The sequence below is a fragment of the Octopus sinensis genome, linkage group LG14 (assembly GCF_006345805.1).
Source record: "Octopus sinensis linkage group LG14, ASM634580v1, whole genome shotgun sequence".
Classification (NCBI taxonomy): Eukaryota; Metazoa; Mollusca; class Cephalopoda; order Octopoda; family Octopodidae; genus Octopus; species Octopus sinensis.
The window spans coordinates 20,641,816-20,653,777 of record NC_043010.1 but is presented as its reverse complement, the minus strand read 5'-3'; positions in this window follow the sequence as shown (position 1 = coordinate 20,653,777).

The window sequence follows — 11,962 nt, the reverse complement described above, 5'->3', positions numbered from 1 at the left end:
CCAAGGAAGGAGGTTATGTTTTCATTGGTGTTGGTTTGTCCGTCTGTTCGTCTGTGCAAAATAACTCAAAAAGTTGTGAACGGTATTTGATGAAACTTGCAAAAAAAGTTGGTAATGACACAAGGAACAGACGATGAAATTTTGGTAGTGATCCGGGAATTTTTATGGATTCTTGAAGGATTTTTCATTTGTTATATTTAATTACATGAAGTATTACAATGTTAAATTCTTTGATTATCTCCCTTGAAAACACATCGTTTCCACATAACCTATGGTGGTGTTGCTGTTTAGAGACAGTGTTGATGATAACGATGGTCGAGATAAGTATGGGAGGAGGATAAAATAATATTGGTGATCATAATGGTGTCAAGAGCGGTGTGATGTGTGATGCTGAGGTGATGGTGGTAAAAGTGGTATTGATGATAGTGTTAGTTGTGTGATGGTGGTATTGTAGTGGTTATACTGGTTGTGGTGGTGAAAGTGACTGTCACGGTAACCGTCATGATAACATTGATGGCGGTGTATGTGGTTGAAGTGGAAGCAATGACAATGCTGATGATGATGTTGGTAGTTGGGAACTGCTTCACATGATTCCTGTTTCTAAAGGGTTTTTTTCTCTTAAAATCATATGGTTGTGTTATTTTTTTTAAACTCCCGCCAAGGAGGTTATGTTTTTGCCGGTGTTGGTATGGGAAATTGGGCGATTTTCAGCATGCGTGTATATGGGTGGAAATGAGCTGCTTGGCAGAGGTCTGCGCTCTCCGAGTACTTTTCTAGTTATAATTATTATTATTATTATTATTATTATTATTATTATATTATTATTATTATTATTATTATTATTATTATTCATATACTCACAACAGATTAGACTGTTGCAAAAGAAAAATAAACTAAGTTTTGGTTTATTGCAAAGTATTTTTTCCATAACTGAGTGAAAAAAAAAGGTTGGTGAAACGTAGTGTAAAGTTGCTAATTTACGGCTGTGAGACGTGGAACCTCTACTCCAGACAGGGGCGCCGTCTCAACGTCTTTCACCTTCCTAATTTGAGATGCATCTTTAACAATAACTGTTAAATTTATACAATACATAAATATTTTTCATATATGTTTTCTCTTCGGCTGCGTTTGGTCGAACAAATCGAACAAATCGACCCCAGGACTTATTTTTTAAAGCTGAAAACTTAATCTACGGGTTTCTTTTACTGAACCGCTACGTTACATAAGTTATAGAGACCTAAGCAAATCAATACCAGTTGGCAGGCAGTAGTGGGGAACAAACACAAACACGCGCACAAACACACACATTTATATGTGTATATACACACATTTGCATGTATATGTTTTGTTGTATATGTATGATTATTATTATTATTATTATTATTATTATTATTTATTATTATTATTATTATTATTATTATTATTCATATACTCACAACAGATTAGACTGTTGCAAAAGAAAAATAAACTAAGTTTTGGTTTATTGCAAAGTATTTTTTCCATAACTGAGTGAAAAAAAAAGGTTGGTGAAACGTAGTGTAAAGTTGCTAATTTACGGCTGTGAGACGTGGAACCTCTACTCCAGACAGGGGCGCCGTCTCAACGTCTTTCACCTTCCTAATTTGAGATGCATCTTTAACAATAACTGTTAAATTTATACAATACATAAATATTTTTCATATATGTTTTCTCTTCGGCTGCGTTTGGTCGAACAAATCGAACAAATCGACCCCAGGACTTATTTTTTAAAGCTGAAAACTTAATCTACGGGTTTCTTTTACTGAACCGCTACGTTACATAAGTTATAGAGACCTAAGCAAATCAATACCAGTTGGCAGGCAGTAGTGGGGAACAAACACAAACACGCGCACAAACACACACATTTATATGTGTATATACACACATTTGCATGTATATGTTTTGTTGTATATGTATGATTATTATTATTATTATTATTATTATTATTATTATTATTATTATTATATTTTTTGTTGTCTTCGCCTGGCCCCTCATCCGGTCTCGTCTTGAATTTTATCCATTTTCGTATGTTCATTTCCGTAATGCTTGTTCATCCATTTGTTTATCCGTTTCGTTTTGCTATGTTTTGGTTCCTTTGCAGGCAAGTTTCTTGCTGGTGCCTCCACAGTGGAATCAAATTATCGAAATGACACGAAATTGCGTTTGACACCCTGGCTGATAACTGATGAAGAGTCGTTTTCCTTTCGTTTGTCTATTACTATACGTTTTTTGACAATTGAAAATATTATTTTCGTAACATAACGCACTCATTTTTTTTACACGCACACACACACATATGTATATATATATAGGATGGGATTCTTTCAATTTCCGCCTACCAAATCCACTCAGAAGCCTTTGGACGGCTCGAAGCTATAGTAGACACATCCCCAAGGTTCGGTGCAGTAGGACTGAACCCAAGACCGCACGGTTGGGAAGCCGAAGCCAGTTTCTCAACTACACAACCACGACTGCGTCAAATTAGTATATTAAATCAACTGAATAAATATATATACATTACAGATAATAAAATATCCAAAAATATGTTTACAAACCAGCAATGAACGGACGCCATTTTGTTGTTTTTATTATCGAATTTCTTAGTTTATGGCGACTGACTGATCGAGTTTACATTTCTCTATCCTCAAGACGGTTGTTGTCATCGAGTAATTCAAAATGTGTTCTTGTCATTGCCGGGGTGTAATGAAAGTAGCTAAGCTTGAGTAAATGAGAATATCAAAGAGATTTGAGAAACCACAGAAGGATTAAGCTAAACAATTGTTATGCCAAGACATATCAATTGCAAAATTGTTTGGACTGCGTGGAACCTCGGTAAATTATGTGTTCACAACATGAAATGGAAGTAAAATAAACATATTACTTCTGTCTCTCTGTCTCTCTTTCTCACTACACACACACACACATACATATGTATGTATGTATGTATGTATGTATGTATGTATGTATGTATGTATGTATGTATGTATGTATGTATGTATGTGTATATATATATATATATATATATATATATATATATATATATATATATATATATATATATATATTGTATGCATACCCTTACTACTCATATATTAAAATTGCACTATTTCTCGCTTGCTATAAGAATTCGGTTAATGGCATATACCAGTTAATGTCAAAAAGACTATACAATTAAACACAAGCGACTCTCTTTCTCTTGCTCTCTCCCTCTCTCTCTCTCTCTCTCTCTCTCTCTCTCTCTCTCTCATCCACACATACGAGATAGCTAGATAGATAGATAGATAGATACATAGATAGATAGATAGATAGATAGATAGATAGATAGACAGACAGGCAGTCAGACAGAAACACACGCACACATAGTGTATGAGTGTATGTGTGTGTGCGCGCGCGCACGTGTGTGTGTGTGTGTGTGTGCGTGTGTGTGCATAGTGGGAATCTCCTATTGATTCCCACACTGACTGTCCAAGCTCTCGGTTAAGTCCCAAACGCTTCTGTTAACAACGAGACACCAAAACTACTCAGCGTTTACAAACAAAACCGGAATTCTCACAAATCCCATAACTCTTCTCCTAACAAGCTGGATCTCGACATTTTCCTTTCCCCTGTTCGTTCCTTAACTTTGACGACCGAAATTCTTGTATAACGTTTGTAGAATTCTTTTCTTCAGAATCTGCGTCTCTGCGCCATTCTTTCAATCCACGTTTGAAACAAATAATTGTAATTTATTCTTGTATCTTTAGAATGGTCTTCCTACATTTCGTACATCATCTTAAAGTTGTCTATGTAGGTAAATCTTCGGTGGGCGTTCTTTACATGACCTCTCCATCTAAGTTGACGGCCGATAAGCTCTAATTCATTTCTGTCGATCAACATGTCTTTGTTTTTCTCTTTTTTATTGTTTATTTATTTAAATCATTTGACGACGGCCATGCTGGGGCATCACCTTGAAGACTTTTTAGTCGAATGAATCTACCCCAATAATTTTTTTAAGCCTGGCACTTATTCTATCAGCCCCTTGTCGAACCGTTATGTTACAGGAGTGTAAACACACCAACACCGGTTGTCAAATGGTAGTAGGGGGGGAACAAACATAGGCACACACACATTTATATGCGATGGGATTCTTTCAGTTTCCATCTACCAACTCCACTCACAAGGCTTGGATCAGCTCCAGGCTATAGTAGAAGACGCTCGCCCAAGGTGCTACGCAGTGGGACTGAACCCAGAACCATGTGGTTGGTAAGTAAGCTTCTTAACACACAGCCATTACTGCGCCTATATGTACAGTTATTATACACAAAATAAAACAGGTTATTATATTGAAAGATATTTGCATGCATATCGATATGTATACAGGTATGTATGTATGAATGTTTGTACGAGGGTGAGTCAAAAACTAATGCCATTTTGTTTAGGACAGGTGTAATTACAAACACGGGAACATGTATCATACATCAAAATGAAGCTGGTCCTCTGTGGATCACATCCCTACTTCTCAACATAGCCACCGTTTCTTTCAATAGCAATGTTCCACCTTCGAATGAGAGCATGTATCCCTGCCCTGTAAAATTCTGTTGACTGTTCTTTGAGCCACTTCTTCACTACAGTTTTCACTTTTACGGGGCAGGGATACATGCTCTCATTCAAAGGTGGAACATTGCTATTGAGAGAAACGGTGACTATGTTGAGAAGTAGGGATGTGATCCACAGAGGACCAGCTTCATTTCGATGTATGATACATGTTCCTGTACTGGTAATTATACCTGTCCTAAACAAAATGGCATTAGGTTTTGACTCACCCTCTTATGTATGTATGTATGTATGTATGTATGTATGTATGTATGTATGTATGTATGTATGTATGTATGTAAGTTTGTATGTAAGTTCTCATCTGTTTTTGATTATTTGAGCTCTCCCTCTCTGAGGAAGAAGCTGGTTTCTAACAAAGATTCAAAACTCCATCGTTGGAATGCAGTTCACAAAAACAACTTTACATTTTAAACTTCAGAAAAGTCTCGAATATTTTTGCAATTTCCGGCTTGTTATGCTTACACTTGACAGATGTTTAATGGGGATGTTCCATGTCTGTCTGTCATTCTGTTTGTCTGTCTGCCTGCCTGTTTGTCTGTATGTATGTCAGCATTACAACTACAAGAGTGATTGCTCTTTGCTGAGGGTGGTGTAAAAGATATGAAATGCAAAAAAAAAGAAAAAATGGAGAAGAAAGTGAGAGGCTATTTCTTAAAATTCAAAGTTCCGATTAGAGTCTAGGGGCGGTTCTCTTTCGGGATTCAATGCCCCTGTTTTTTATAACCTCGGTCAAAGCTTTAAGAACCTTCTGGCGTCTCTGACTCCCATGGCAAAAATATCTGCTTTTACTATATATATATATATATATATATATATATATATATATACTAGTAGTATCGCCCGGCATTGCTCGGGTTTGTTTTCTTTTCGACCCTTTACAATTGAAATTTTTGAAAAGTAAAAATTTTACATTATGTAGCTTGTTATTCTCTTTAAATGAACATTTTTCTGGTTGAAATACACCGAAAAATGGCGACACAGCAGTCAAAAAGTCGTAAAAAATAGGGATTTTCATAGGAAAAAAAGCACCTTTTTGATGTAAATAATTTTTGGTGTTAACATGGTCCAATTTGAATGTTTTCTTCTACGGAAGGAAGAGCAAGTCTTCTTCTATCATACTCTCAATTTTGGTCAACTTGCACCGCAGGGTCTCGGAGGAGATAGTGTTAGTTGAAGGCAACCAAACCTGCCATACACAGACAACTTCAGCTTTATATATATATATATATATATATATAGGTATAAAAATTATATATAAAAAGGGACAAGAACGTGAAATACACAAAGAGACGAACACAAAAAACGAACGGGTCATTCGAAGCCTTTAATCTTCAGTCAGGAACCGGATCATCATAGCAAATTTCGGCTGATTAATCCTGATATTGTTCCGAAACGGCCAGCCCCAATGAAAAACTAAGTTGCGTGCATTAGATTTCTTGGAAAAAGGATCGAATGTAAACGAAACAAGGACAGAAAAGCGGACGAAGCCACACGAATATAAATACAAAAAACAAAAACAAAAATAAAAGCAAGAATGGTAATAACAGGACAACAGCAGGTGTCTTACGACTTTAGACAAATTTAACTTATCTAGCAGGTGTGTTTTGAAAAAATGCCTTTTCGGCGGACGAAGACAATGTTGAACCGGCAGCGGTCACCAGCGGAATGGCTGGTTATTCAGCAGGTCCCATGAGGGTAGAGAGAGAAAGAGAGAAAGAGAGAGAAGGAATTAAAGAGGGTGGAAGAAACAGAGCCCGCCAATGATTGACCAGGCACGTGAGAGTAGGGAGAGAGAGAGAAAGAAGGATTTAAAGAGGATGGAAGGAAGCTGGGGGAAGAGACAGAGCGCGCCAAAGATGGCTTGGCAACAGAAGCAATGGCGCAAAGTGAGAAAGACAGAGAAACGTGAGAGAGTGGGGGAAGAGGGAGACCAAAGAATCAGAGGCGAGAAAGAGAAAGACAGAAAGTGAGGTATAGAGAAAGTTTGTAGAAGTCGTACAATGGGTGGAATGTAAGCATACATAAGGGAACAAGTGTACGTTACGCCGCAATAATATAGGTATAAAAATTATATATAAAAAGGGACAAGAACGTGAAATACACAAAGAGACGATTACTCTTTTACTTGTTTCAGTCATTTGACTCTGGCCGTGCTAGAGCACCTCCTTTAGTCGAGCAAATCAACCCCAGGACTTATTCTTTGTAAGTTTAGTACTTATTCTATCGGTCTCTTTTGCCGAACCGCTAAGTTACGGGGACGTAAACACTCCACCATCGGTTGTCAAGCGATGTTGGGAGGACAAACACAGACACACAAACATATACACACACATATGCATATATATATATATATATATATATATATATATATATATATATATATATATATATATACATATATACATATATACATATATACGACGGGCTTCTTTCAGCTTCCGTCTACCAAATCCACTCACAAGGCTTTGATTGGCCCAAGGCTATAGTAGAATGCACTTGCCCATGGTGCCACGCAGTGTGACTGAACCCGGAACCATGTGGCTCGTAAGCAAGCTACTTGCCACACAGCCACTCCTACGCCACTCCTATATATATAACTTTGATAGGTTTTAGCCAGTGTAGGCCCAGGCCTTGTCTATAACTCAATAGCACCACTTGATGATCTCTTTTAGTCATATATGAGACTCCGTTGCCCACTCTAACAAAGAGTTATTATTGTTGGAGATATATCCGGGTGTAGGAGGTTGGTTCGGGATTTTTTGAAGAAATTTGTCCAGTGAACATTTGAATTTTATGGGATCCGTTTCCGCTTTGGCGCATTTTGTTATGGTATTAAAGAGAGCTGGACTGGTTAGGGTAAAGGAATTGTAACGTAATGTTGCTATGTATACCGAGTTCGATTTTTGTAATGGGTGGATAGCACGGGGGCCAATTCTTGGATGGATTTTAAAACTGATGCCAAGATCATTTGTGCAATATTGATGGAATATTTTCCACATCACACAAATGATGTTGCGCTCCCGTCGGCGTTGGAGAGAGTTGAGATTAAGTTTTTGTTTTAGTCAAGCCCTATAGTCAATGCCTCTCATGCTGTCTATCTTTCTTGTTATTGATCTCTGGTGTGCTTCTACTTTCATAATGAGTTGTTTCGTATGGGGGGGCACAGTGGGCAACAGTACTCAACCACCACATAGCGTGAAGCGAAATCGAATATAAAACTGTGAACTCGTGAAGCATTTTATGCATTGTGCATCTGGTGCATCCCATGTTATTATATCGTTCCATGCCCACTAGAGAGCAGTGCAGTATGAAGGCGAAACGTACATACATATTAATCTTTAAATACATATATATATATATATATATATATATATATATATATATATATATAATATAATTCAAGACAAAACCACTATTTTAAAACCAAACAAGGAAAGACTTAATCAATACATAAAATTTTAATATAAATTAAATAAACCGCCACTACAAATGTTTCATGTCTGCTCTGACAATCTTCAGTGGATTTTCGATCTAAGAATAGCAATATTTTAAATATAATTTAAAATAATTTAAAATAATAAAACAATAAAATTATCAATGAAATAATGTAAAAAAATTAAAATATAATCTATATATAATCTATATATAATCTATATATAATCAATATATAATCTAAAATAATCTAAAATAAACCCTATAAACAATTGAATATAAAAACCTATTATAAAATTTCTCATATTTAAAAATGTACAAAAACCAAAAAACAACAAGCAAAAAACAAAACCAAAACCTAAAAACAAAAAACAAAAAACAAAAAACAAAAAACAAAAGATAAACTATATATACACATACATGCTCATACACTCAACACATTACTTATTCATACTTCCTCACACACACATACAACACTCAATTCATAAACAATATACATATACCCGCTCCCACATACATATACATACACATACATATAGAACACGATATATACCAATATATAAACACCCACACCCATACAGATAAATAAATTACGCAAACAATCACACACACCACACACACACACACACATTTTCACACATGCATAACACTCAAAAGAAAACCGAACAATTCTTAGCACGTGGATATCAACATTTAAAAAAAAATGAATGGAAATGAAATCCATACATTCAAGTATAAATATAACTATACAAACCCTAACACAATACACACAAATACACACACATATATACACACACCCACAAACATAACCATATACACACTCACACATACATATACATACGTACAAGTCCCGATACAAACAAACTTTAATAAAACGACCATGAAAAACGAAAACTCATATATATTAATATATATATAAAAAAGAGTGTGTATATTAAAATTTTATGTATTGATTAAGTCTTTCCTTGTTTGGTTTTAAAATAGTGGTTTTGTCTCGAATTATATATATATATATATATATATATATATATATATATATATATATATATTATATATATATATAATTATATATATATATATATATATGTATATATTATATTCCATACTGTTACTATTTACCTCTCGCTCAGAGATTTAATATAGCTTATTTCTCCTTTTTCTAGATGAGCGACAGTTTGTCGCTGGAAAAAGCATAAAGTATTTTGCGAATGGAATAAGTTTTCATCACTAACTGGTGACTATCACACAATGAAGACGGGTAACTGTTCAGAAACCCGGGTCTGTGTGTATCACGTAAGGCTAGAGATGGAAGCGATGACCTCCCTTTGCAAATACTAATCGGACACAGACAGTGTTGTTAGCCAACTGGAAGAGATGTCTTCCTGGGGCTAACAACAACAGTAACATCGCCCTGTATGGCACCGCCACATTTAGTTGGCAAATATATTTTACGATTTTTTTTCTAGTTTCAGCTCAGAGCTGCGGCCATGCTGATGCACCGCCGTTTTAAAAACGCTATAGAAGACATTAAAACGCTCGGACAGATACACCCTAACCCTTAACCTTAGAATTGAACTGGGAATCTTTGGGTCAGTAGCCCAAGATGATAACCACTACGCCATATGTCCGTGTGCATATATATATATATATATATATATATATATATATATATATATATATATATATATATATATAGATATATATATATATATAATTATATATATATATTATATATATATATATATATATATATATATATCGTAAGAATGGTCTTCCCACAGACCTAGTGCCCCGAGCAAGCTCTCGGTAGAGTATGTCCTTGGGGATTCTGCCATCTTCCATACGGCTAACATGCCCAAGCCATCTCATACGTCTTTGTGTGAGGAGTGCAAACATGCTTGGTATTCCTGCTTGCTTGAGGACATCTTTGTTGGGGACATGATTCTGCCATTTGATGCCAAGGATTTTCCGGAGGCAGCGCAGATGAAAGATATTTAGGCGACGCTCTTGGCGTGTGTATGGCGTCCAAGTCTCACTTCCTTCCGTGACAAGAATGTTTGCAAAAGGGACATTAAGGCCTCCGACATCAATATTAGCAACTGGGAAGCAGTTGTCAGCAACCATGGAGATTGGCGACGCACCGTAAAAGAGGAACACAAAGGAATGACAGAGAGAGAGAGGAGAAATGGAAATACAAGAGATGACGTCAACAAGAAACTATGACATTACAACCAGCCAGGCAAAGTCTTCGCTACATTTGCGGCACCTGTCAGAGGGAGTGTTTGTCCAGGATAGGACTACACAGCCACAGCAGGAGATGTATTAGGACATGAAATGTAAAAGACGGACTAGATTATTTTATGCGCAACTCCATTGTCTCCCGAGACAAAAAGGATGCCAACACAACAACAACAATATATTATATATATATATATATATATATATATATATATATATATATATATATATATATATATATATATATATATACACATATATATACTTAAGTATTTGTGTGTATATATAAATATATCTATACATAATTACGTGTGTGTGTGTGTGTGTGTGTATACGATATATATATAATATATATATAGGCGTAGGAGTGGCTGTCTGGTAAGTAACTTGCGTACGAACCACATGCGTGGGACCTTGGGCGAGTGTCTTCCACTATAGCCTCGGGCCGACCAAAGACTTAGCGGTTCGGCAAAAGAGACCGATAGAATAAGTGCTAGGCTTACAAAGAATAAGTCCTGGAGTCGATTTGCTCGACTAAAGGCGGTGCTCCAGCATGGGCACAGCCACATGACTGAAACAAGTAAGAGAGTAAAAAGAGTAAAGAGCATATATATATATATATATATATATTATATATATATATATATATAATTATATATATATATATATATATGTATGTATGTATGTATGTATGATGTATGTATGTATACCACTGGCTTCTTTTAGTTTCCGTCTACCAAATCCCGTGACAAGTCTTTGCCGAAGTTACCACGCAGTGGAATTGAAACCTGTACGATACGTTTGGGAAGGAAACTTCTTGTCATACAGCCACGCCAATGTCTATGTAGGCACACACACACACACGCATACACACACACAGGTACACACACAGGTACACACACACACCTCACACGCACACACACATACACACACACATGTACACATACACCTCACACATGTACGCGCGCACACATTCACTGGCAATCCGTCGGTTGCGACGACGAGTGTTCCAGTTGATTCGCTCAACGGAACAGCCTACTCATGAAATGTAATTTTGCAAGTGGCTGAGTACACCACAGACACGAGTTGCCGGGGAGATTCAGCATGATACAGAATGTGACATGGCTGCTCCTTTTGAAATACAGGTACTACTCATTTTTGCCAGCTGAGTGGACTGCAGAAAAGTAGAATAAAATGTCTTACTCAAGGACACAACGCGTGGCTGGCAATTGAACTTAGCACCTTACGATCGTAAGCCAAATACCTTAACCACAAAGCCACGCTCCTTTTCACACACTGACAGCCATACATACGCTGTGGAGCTCTGAAATCAGATTCTTTGTTTCTTGGTTTACTTTGCAAGATAGGAACCCTCTCCAACGGTTGCAAGCTAATTACCGAAATTTAGGTGTAATGGACGAATGAGAGACAAAAGAAAATAACGGGGAGGGGGGAGTGATTATTAGCGGGAATGGCAAACAGCATGAAAGAAGTGGAGAGGAAAGTGAAAGACATTGGGAATCGTTTCGCCAAATAAACCAACATACCATTCTATTTTCGGGTCGTCTTACTTTCTTTTCTTCCCAAATAAACGATGCTTACAAGCAAACATCTTTAATTCATCTTCTCATCTCCTTCTCCCTCTCTATCCTTCTCTCTTTCTCTTTTCTTCACCCATTTT